Here is a 10,733-nt window from a genome sequence, read left to right on the forward strand (position 1 = left end):
TCTATTCAACAAAAAAGTAGAAATCAACAGAAATTATTATTCTTGAAATCTGAAGTTCTCTGTTTGACCTTCTACCATGAACATTTTAAAGCTACACAACCTGTCCATTGATGTTATATATTGTACTTTTCATGAATAATTATTCTTTAAACTGCTTCAGTCCCGCACTTTGAACTTCACTGACAGTCACATTCTCCACAAAATTGGAAAGGACACAGATGCTTCAATACTTCATTATTATAAAGAAGAAAACATTCCTTTCCTTGTCTCCAGACTGACCAGGAAGGCCATTGTAAGACTTTCCTCTGTGCATTTTAATAATTTCTCTTAAATTTGAATTATTGACTAAAAACTTTAGGTGATATAGAAGCCTACTTGCCAGCTGGTGCAAAAACACAAGTGTTCCTGGGAGCATCCCATTGCTTATTTTCATTAAGTCACCAAAGCTCTATTATTTTAATCTATTGTATATTCATGGTCTTAACACTTCAACTCATACAAAAGATCTCAATATTCTCATTAAAAAGTATAAACTCATTAAATTTCAATACCCAAATTACATTAAAAGTGAAGAACAATAAAAGGCTTTTAGAAGTTCACTAATTAAACAATTTTAACAAATGTTAAAAGAATAATGTCTAGTTTATCCTGGGTATGTTGGCAGTCACTTTAAAATACTTGTACTTCCTGTAAAATTATTTCTTTGAAGCATATAAATAAACCTCAACATCTGTGTGGAAAGGTACATGAACAAATACAAAAAAGGAAGATTAGGCAAAATACTTCTGAAGAGGAGAAAGTTCAGGAAAACGGGTCAGAACCACTCCTCAGAATTTACCTCCCTTCCTTCCAAAATACCAGTTAAAAGCTTACTGCAATTTATTAGGACTGCAGTTGCTTCTCAAGCCTCCATTAATGGTATCCGGGATAGACAACGGCTAAAGAAATCTGCTCAGCTTTTGTTTGAACGGACTCTTTTCTTCACATATCTGTGCAATCACATCTGCACAGAAGGTTCTGAAACAGAAGTTACACAATCCAGTCTGACCTGCAATCTGAGAGTTCAAAGATAAAGCACATTTTTCAGCATAAATCAGTCAACCATACAATGCATTTGATTTCTTTTTGTCTATTAATCAAGTGCATGAACTTTCATACTGCTAGGCTGGGAAGAATGGATATAATTTTCTCACAACTATTTCAGAAGTACATGCATTTTTGATGGAAATGTGCAATATTGCACTGCCTGTGGTGTTCTGAATACATATCTTGAATAGGATTCATCAGTGTCCATTGTTGTTAACTACTTTTCAGCTATATTTCATTACAGTCAATAAAGACCTAGTCAATAAGATACAATTTATCTTGCCTGGAAGTATATTTCTAAAAGCAGTCAGAAGAATCTTACCTTAAAATATCAAAATTGACTTTGAATATAGAACGGCCATATTACAAACTCAGCTACAGACAACTAAATTAGATTACGCCCATGTTATCTGGCTTCCAGATTTGTAGTATGTTCCTTCCTTCCGTAACAATAAAAAAAATCCTATTTATATGGTAATTACAGTTCTTCAGCACCTCCATTCATAAAGCACTCTATTCCCTGTTCTCATGCTTTTCATAAGCTTCCCTTCCATCCAATCACTCTTTTGGACTGAGAAACATTTACAAAATTTGGACCATAAACATGTAATAGTTTCCAGGTCATCTTGAAGCTTTCTTACACTTCCAGGATGACATACAACTGTAGAGATCTGGCGAGGCAGAGATGAGAACAGCCTCTACAGCCTGCCAACAATAATCAAATGCAGAAAAACACGACTGCCACAGCCAAGCAAAAATGCTCTGAAGTCAGGCTGGCATGTAGGTTTGAGAGATTAGGGTTGGGCTCTATGGGATAACGTGTATATTATCACCTCACCCAGCAAGGCAATGATTTTTAAATATTATTATATTAATTGAAGTTATTGTCATCATACCTAAAGTTCCCCCCTTTGATCATAACCAAAGTGCATAACGCAAGATATTTGTCAGGGATGGAGCTTTCCTTACCACCAAGAGCTGGCCTATAGCTTTTATACAACACTCCCCTCCCAAAAAAAACCCATCAACTATTTCAAATGGAAACAAACTAAAATAATTATTACTTAAATAATTTAAAAATGAAACTTTTCAATGAAAGAAGAGATTTATGAAATTAAAATGATGCAGTTACAGAATCTCAGCTCAGCCTTGGAATTATCAAATCCCAACAAAGCTTATCTGTGTCCACTACTACACAGAGGGACTCGTACTCCTCACACTACATCTCTGACTACCTGCAAAATATGTTGCCTCAGAGTTTCACATGTTCCTAGGATTTACTGGATCAGATTTTGCTTGGCTATTACCAAACGTACACTCCCCCAGGTATTTCCAGATCACTACATGTGATCCATTCCACTTTTCAAAAACACATTTCTTTTAATTGAATACTTTTACCCCCTAATATTTATTCCCCATCTGAAGGAATTTATGTCTTTTATACCAAGTAATACTAAAGATTGCTATCAATGAAATAAACAGGGGGTTTTGCAGTTTCCTCAAGCAATATTTATGTGATATTTTTCTACATCTTCTCCTGCTCTTCTGCAAGCTTTTAAACTATCAACATCAATCACTGAGAACACTTCCAGTATTGATTTCACAGATTAAAACATGTCTTTCAGTCTTTTTACTAAATGCTGACTTTTAGTCTTTCCTGCACTATTTCACAGCCAGAGACTGAACTAATATTTGTCAAACTGGTTGCTCTTGAGGAGTTACTTTTTCTTCTGACTACCTAAGCCCTCTCTAGAGTCACTGTTTTCCTCAGTCAAGAATTCAGGAGCTCTCTGAAAATAAGGCCTGCATTTCTTGTTTCTAGAGGCATCATTTTGACTTTGTTAGACCAAATCATACTTTACCTGCATAAATCCATATTACCAGCCAGTACAGATTATTCTGCAACCCTAAAAAAGAAGTCATAGTTATCAACCGCAAATTTCACGGGCACCAATTTTGAAATTAAAGTCAGTCTTATTATATAAAATGTCACTGTTTCCTGAAGCAAGTCTGTAAAACATGAACAACATAATTCAACAGTGATCCCAGGTTTGGGGTTTTTTTTGCAGTGTGACCAATAACAGATTTTTCAATCCCTGGTAAGCCTCTCCCAATGCTTGACAACCCTTTCCATGAAAAACGTTTTTCCTAATATCCAATCTAATCTTCCCTTGGTTCAGTTTGAGGTCATACTGTATATTTTGCCCAAACTTTTATTCAATTCATTTCAAATATGTTGTAGTTCCATATACATTAATTTTAATAGCAGAGCCAGTTTCTGCTTTGTTCTTTAAAATGTAGAAAATCTCCTTTTAGATGTGCACTGAATTATATATATTTATAACTTTATCACTATGGTTACACTGTGAATAATACTTCATTTTTACACTTTGCTACTAAAGGAAACAATTCTAGTGAGTAATCCAAATACTATGTTTGGAAAGATTTGTGAAGTCCAGTGTACTGGAAGCTGTCTCAAAATATCAAACAGTAGTTTTAAAAAGACAAAGTCCAGTGTCAAAACCCGGTAGTCTTGAAAACAAAAGTCTTCAATTATCTAATCACAGATTTCTGAACATGTTAAACAGCTTTTATTTCCCCTGCTAAACTACACAATGCTCTGTGCCCTTGGAGTCTGTCCTCAGTTGCATTCAGTTACACAAAGATGTGCAGAGCAATGATGGACATAATCTGAAGATAAAGCATTTTTCCTGAAAACTGGTTTTCCATAATAGTCTTCCTAATAATGCAGCTGCTAGCCAGGATTTCAATACACTGTTTTTTTAACTATATTGGGAAGTTGGGTTAATAATGGGAAAAAATGTCAAATTACTCAAGTAAAATGAACAAAAATAATTTAGTTTCTGCTGAATTAAGGAAGAGCCTTTTACTTTTTTTTACATCCAATTTCAGAAAAAAAAGAACTATTCCACAAGCGATATTCAATGCCTTTGCAACCTCAGGAGACAATTCCACTGTTTAAAATATCATATGGTATTGCTTGAATATGTTTTACACTTAGCAAGTATCCATTACATAACTTTCCTCCACTGCCTTTAATTACCCCATTAAGCAAGTTGGTATTTGCAATTCCACTTACAGCAGCTGCACTAGAGCTGCAGGGCACAAGAACATAAAACCAAGAAGAAAAATTAATAAAACATTATCTTTTCCATTTAGCAAGTTCACTTTCTTTTTAAATGGAAACATTTGTATTAGTAGACTACTTCAGCACTGTAAGATAATAAATCACATAAACCTTGTATTATTCAAGCCAACAGAACTGCCAGATAGAAGAATCATCATTCACTAACAGCACAACTTGCCCTTAAGCTTTTCTCATTTTATGGTATTTCTGAGGAGTCACTTTGTATCTGAAATTTTTATTCAAAATATAAAAAGTGGTGCAAATAATCCAAGAGAACTCTTTCTTGTTCTAAACCTTTTATATAGAAAATAATTTAGAAATTCATTTTAATATGTTGCACATCTTTACTAATCTAGACACATTTCTGATTAAACAAAGATGAAGGTTTCAATTAATTAATTAAAAAATCTGCAAGTCATCACACTCTTGAATCAGCTTCCAAGTTTCAAGACCATTTATTTTTCAGCTAGCCTATGTAGTTTACAACACACTTATTAAATATTGCAGTAGTATTATATAATATTTTAATAATTATATACAATTATTAATAACTATGTTACTTTTACATCCACATATTCTCTAAACATTATGTATATAATAAACACTAAGAAACAGAGCAATGAGAAGAATCAATTTATTCATTAAGAGCCATTGATCCTGAAAAGCCAATTCCAGAGTGCTACTTTGCTACTTCCAGGCACATGGAAGCCCTTTTCCTCAGAAAATAGAGGATCATGCTTCTACCATGCATTAGAATACTGACAGCCTGGGTATGCAGATCAAGGAAGCAAAGCAGCAGATTTGATTTTGCTCATGTCCTTCATTTTTGAAGTCTTAATTTTGTAGCTGCTACAAAATATCCTATTTCTATAAAAGTATTATCCATGAGAATCTCACTAGAATACTTTATTGTATCTGGCAGGAATGACCCTATATTGGGCTTTCTGCTGTCCCCAGACTTTTCTCTTACTGAAAATTACTCCACCTGAGATCATTTTCAACCATCTCTGTTTTACATTTTCGAGCAACACTAAAGCACCTACTATTAATAAGCAGAAAAAACCACTATTTTAGAAACATGAGAAGCATGTTGCAGCATGGACTAACTGTCAATACCAGTTCTGATGCCAAAATTCAAATGTTAACACAATGGGAGCATGCTTAATATCCTAGAAGTTTCCCTCTTACATAAAGCAGGTCTGTATATAGGGAAAAAGTTCTTAAGGGCTGTAAGAGAACCATATGATTACATGTTACAGCAGCTCTATACCTGCAATAATGCCATTTTCTCTATGAGCTTTTTATGTCAACACAGGATAGGCCTAAGATACACTGGTTTAAGTGCTATAAACACTGGCCTAAATCAAACCCTACTAGTATACTATTTTTCATGAGCTGTTTAATTGCATTGCTCATGGAGAATTGTAAGGGCAAAGGAAATGTGATTCAGCTCAAGCAGATATTTATGCAAACCCACATAAAAGTACAGAGCAAAGAATCAGAGGAGCTGAGTATCAGACATGTCACACCAATAAGAAAGAAACTAAATTATCATGCAACTTTCACAAGCCTTAATGTGACTCTCCATTTCAGTTAAAGACCTGACTTAGCAATATCAAGACTTTGGGCACAGCTGCCAATTACTCCCAGTTGGATGAGAAATATTTCTTCCTTTATTTCTGAAAAAAATGACATCTAATTCCCATGAAGCATCTCATGCCAGTGGTTAATTAGGGAACATTTTACAAGAAGAACTAAAAATTGTCAGCAACACAGCAGGCGAATATTGACATTTTTCACAAGCACAGCCATTCCATAGCTTCATTTCTCTTGCAGGCAGGCAGCTGCTGCCCAGACAAGCTGAGAACCTGTACACTTACTGCAAATCCCAGATTTCAGACACTTATTCAAACTGGCAAGAAACATTCCTCCTACATCACTTTCAAATATTTGACAGCCTGGCCATTCATTAAATGCATCTTGTAGCAATGTCCATGGATAACTATATAATTCTTCCTGCCAGCAACTGAAAAGTAATGTGATAGGAAGCTGGGAGGACTCTCAGGTCTCAGAGTACCTGACAGGCAGGGGAAAGCAGGAATAAAAGCAGGGAGAATGTGGTGAAGGCACAGGGCTGATGTGAGAAGACCAACAACATATTACACTGATTAATGGCTGGATAGCAGATATCCTTCTTTACTGAGCAGCTGGAGAACAGGGTTAGCTGCTGGTCAGGAGGTAATCAGATATTTGCTGTGAGACTTGATGCAGCCTATGGCCAAAAGTCATGTCACTCAGATCTGTGTAAATGCAACACCAACTGCCACAGGCTCCCAGAGAATAAATAAGAAAAACAGGGAAAAATACAAAAATAAAGAGAAAAAGAAAAAGGCAAAACCAAAATAAATCAACAGAACAACAAAACCCCTAGATGTCCTTTCTTCTCCTTTTCCATACATCCCACTAAATTTAAGGAAAATCCCACTTTCTCTTAAAATTTGAGATCCTTGTGCCAGGTGTGGCAGATGTGAATCAGTAATGCCACCTTCCTGAAATGGAAGATGTGGCCACAACCACTGCAGTGGGTACAGACATACACATCCAATTATAGGAGCAGAGCAATTAGAGAGGATAAAAGACAGATTAGGTCCTCCCTCCAGAATACATATCCTGCCAGAGGAGCTGAGGCCAGGGAGAAAGTGGTAGGGGTTAATTACCAGCTGGAACCCAAATGCCTTCTTTTTCATGGTTCAAAATGTAAATCTGTTTAAGTGCCATAATTTTAGCCAAGCACTGGCACATTTTAACAGAAACATCCAGCTATTTCAGTTATTTTCCTACTTTTCTTGAGTGATCTGAAAAAAACATTTGTTTTCCTTTCATTTACACACCACACACAAGATTAAAACAAATTAAAAAGAACCTCTCAATATCAAAGACCATATATTTAGCACAGTCATATTCAAACAGTTTCATAAATCTGCCACTGCTACACTCTGTTGAAGACATTGTGCTCTGCAGCACAAAGAAAAAAACTGAAAACTTCCATAACATAGGAAAACCATTGTTTTACTATCACTGTAACACATGCAATTCATTTTCAGACAAAAGGTCACCTTCAGCAAACACTGCTTCATCTCTTAAGGGCTAAGACTCAAGTGTTTACTATGGCCTTAGTTCCAGCAGCCCAAAATGCCCAGTGCCCACCCCTACATGGCTGCTGGGGGCTGTGAGGGACACCCAGGGTAGCTGGGTGCCCCCTGGACCTCTCTTGTGATGCTCTCTTTCTTGTGAGAGATCAGCTGAAGTCAGATGTATCAAGCAATGAGCCAGAAGTTTCTCTCATTAAGCAAAAAAATGTTCCCATTCGGAGATCTTCTTAAACACATATGTGCATTTGACAAATTATCAGATTATGTTTTCCAGCTCCATATGTCCATCAAGATGACATTTTTGCAAAGCTTTAGCTAAATCAGATCAGCCAGTTGGACTCAGAAAATAATCATTGCTTTTTTATTTTAAGACACACACACTGTTTGATTTTCTAACTTAACTGTCAATTCAAACTTACATCCAATATTTATTTAACACGTAGAAAATTTAATTAAAGCAAAATCAGATATTGGAGAACTTAGGAAGCAGTATCTTTTAATTATCACAACAACAGTTTTATATAAAACCCAAACAAAATGTTCCCGTGTTGATTCAGCTGGTAAAGTTTTGACTTTATACTTCATATGCTGTTGTCTTGCCAGGGACTGTGTAAAAGAGCAACACTACTTAATCAACATAGTTCTTTTCACACATTTATCACCATGCCTCCTCTATTAGGAAGTTGAGCTGGTTGCATGAACTAATCAAAATGCCTTTGAACATCCATTAATACTGTTCAGTTAAATATCTATTGGGTTTAGAACCAATGTGAACCTCATTTAATACTCTCCATGTTCTACTGGCATAAATCTTTTAAATTACTTCTTTTTTTTTTTTTACCACTAAAAGGGCAAAGTAAATGGTTCCTCTTATTACAAAAGATTTCAGAGACAAGAGAGAGAAACAGCCAACACACATTGATGAAACTATTAATGATTTTCATTAATGACCAAAGAAATACTATTTGAACCAGAATAAATAATGAAGAGTTCAGTGCTTTAAAATATAAACACTTAATAGAAAGCATGTTTTTCTGTTATAAAAGTCCAAACTTTTAAGTTCAAATTAAAAATATACACATTCCATCATAATATTAACTTGAAAGCAGCATTTTTTAAAAAGTGAAATGGAAAACAAGGAGATGCAACTTTTAATCCTTTCCCAGTCCATGGCTGAATATAGAATTCCCAAACAGATGGAAAAGAATATGCAATACAGTGAAGGTCCTCTGGGTTTGATATTCACCTGTCTCTTTTCAGCACCACCAAATTCTCATAACCTCAATTAATATCTGCCTGAATCAGTAAAATGACATCACTCTACTGTTACTATTATTTTGTTTGACCTTGATATCATGAACACCAATGTAATTATGATAATGAAACAACTATTTTCTACAATATAAAAACAAAAAGACTAGTACTCCCTCCCTTTCTCATGATAATACCTGAACATTCTGGCTTTATTTCATCTTCAATTTCTAACAGGCAATCACTAGCATTTTGTTTAGTTTTTATTTCTTACTTCTAACAAGAAAAAAAGCCCAAAACAAAGCAAAACCAACCAGGGAAGTTTTAGAATATTCATAACAGCACGTTAGATGTACGATTTATGTAGGATAATAAACAACTATTTTAATGTTTGCACTATTTTACTGGTTTTGCTGTCATAAATTTTGAATGACATCACATCTGTCTGTTAGGACAACTAACTGTCAATAATGCATCAGCTACACCATAGACTCTGCATATTTTATGTAGTTAATATAAAAAGATTGTTGATGAGTTTTGAGAGGATTTAAGCTTTTTTAGTACTTTTAAACAATCAAGCCATATCTGCCTACCACAGGATTTTTGCCCCACAATTTCCCCATGTTTCATAGAATTTTGTCCAAAATTTGTTGAACAAAACCCAATAATTTGGAAAAAATACAGTGGCTTTCAGATTATGAAAGTAATGTGTCCACTTTACCGTGAGGTCAGATCTGTCACAGCGGAAAAGCAAATAAATTAGAAGCCACTATGTAAAAGTGACTTAAATAGGTTTGGACAGACTGAAATATAATTAGCACAAAACTGTTATCCTAGTCAGCCTATTGACTGTTAAAATAGTTACTCCTCAAAAAAAGTCCTGGCTTTGTTTATAAAGGTCATGAATTGACTAAAAAGCAGGCTATTTCAGAGGGAAGGTTCTTTCATATCCTGGTCAGAAATGAATCTTTGCAACTTTAATCACTATGGGATTTTGGTCAAACTATACAGACAAATAAGTTGCAGATGAAAAGAACAACATGATTTTGTTACCTACAATCACATTTTAAGTCAAACCTATGTTACCCAAAGATAGGTTCATTTATGAAGGATTGTACAATTTCACAATCAATTTTTGACTTGTGAGACAACCTAAGTGCACAATAGCAAGTTAGCTATTATTTCCTAGAGACCTTCCTAGCTTTCTTTACTCAGACATATTTATAACTGGAACGAAAATATAAACATTAAACTCTCTATATTTCATTTAGATAAACTGCAGATCTCTGTTATCCACATAAGAATCATGTCCATTTTGGCAGTCTACTTATGGAACTGCTTCATGCAGATTGCAGCTCTATCTGTAAATTACATCTTAGTTAGGCAAAGATAATTGCTATTGATTCGAGATATTTTAAATTTTCTGTAAGAAGAATCAAAGGGGTTTCAGGAAAGAAACAAGCTCCACGTGGAAAGCAGTGAGTAGCACAAATTAAACGCACCTTTCTGCCACACCAAACATGAATTCTCCACTGCCAGCCAGGGACTTCACAACCATCATGATTCCAGAGCATGTTAAATCAATACCATAAGGATGGAAAACGTCCATGTAATGAATTCAGAAGCAACCTATAAATAAGCAGACAAAAGAAGGCAAAAATTGAACAAATTACCCATATGAGTTCCCCTGAGGATTCACTAAAGGAGAGGCAGTGATGATGTAAACCATGTGAAGGTGATGGTTAATTCAGCTTCAGTATCTCTGTATAGCTAAGAACATCTGAAGATATTTGAAGCATATAATAGCATTAATACCTCTCTGCCTTTCAAAGTTTACTGTGTCCCACGTGGCCCTGGATAATTTTGAATTTCCCTAAGTAGCCCAATGTTTACCTCTCAGTTGTATAATCATGTCCAGGACATTCCACACATTTTTTTTTTCTGTGAAAACCTGCTGCCAGTCATCTCTTTGGGACTTTTTCTACTCCCATTTTTTTCCTATTACGCTATCTGAGCACATAACTTACATCCATCTCAAAGCTCTAATTTAAAAGGGCATTCCTCTGAATCATGGCTTAGACTTGCCCATTCCTTTC

At 35.1% G+C, this 10,733-nt stretch overlaps 1 protein-coding gene across 1 annotated transcript in view; it reads right to left on the minus strand.

Moving 5' to 3' along the window:
- THSD7A (thrombospondin type 1 domain containing 7A) overlaps positions 1-10,240 on the minus strand; it is a 222,196-nt gene extending 211,956 nt beyond the window's left edge. The window contains exon 1 of the mRNA XM_041466725.1: positions 10,140-10,240. The gene's annotated coding sequence lies outside the window, so the exon portion shown is untranslated. The remainder of the gene's footprint in view (positions 1-10,139) is intronic.
- Positions 10,241-10,733: the final 493 nt, after the last annotated feature.

The sequence above is a fragment of the Pyrgilauda ruficollis genome, unplaced genomic scaffold (assembly GCF_017590135.1).
Source record: "Pyrgilauda ruficollis isolate IOZ18807 unplaced genomic scaffold, ASM1759013v1 scaffold2, whole genome shotgun sequence".
In the NCBI taxonomy this organism is placed as follows: domain Eukaryota; kingdom Metazoa; phylum Chordata; class Aves; order Passeriformes; family Passeridae; genus Pyrgilauda; species Pyrgilauda ruficollis.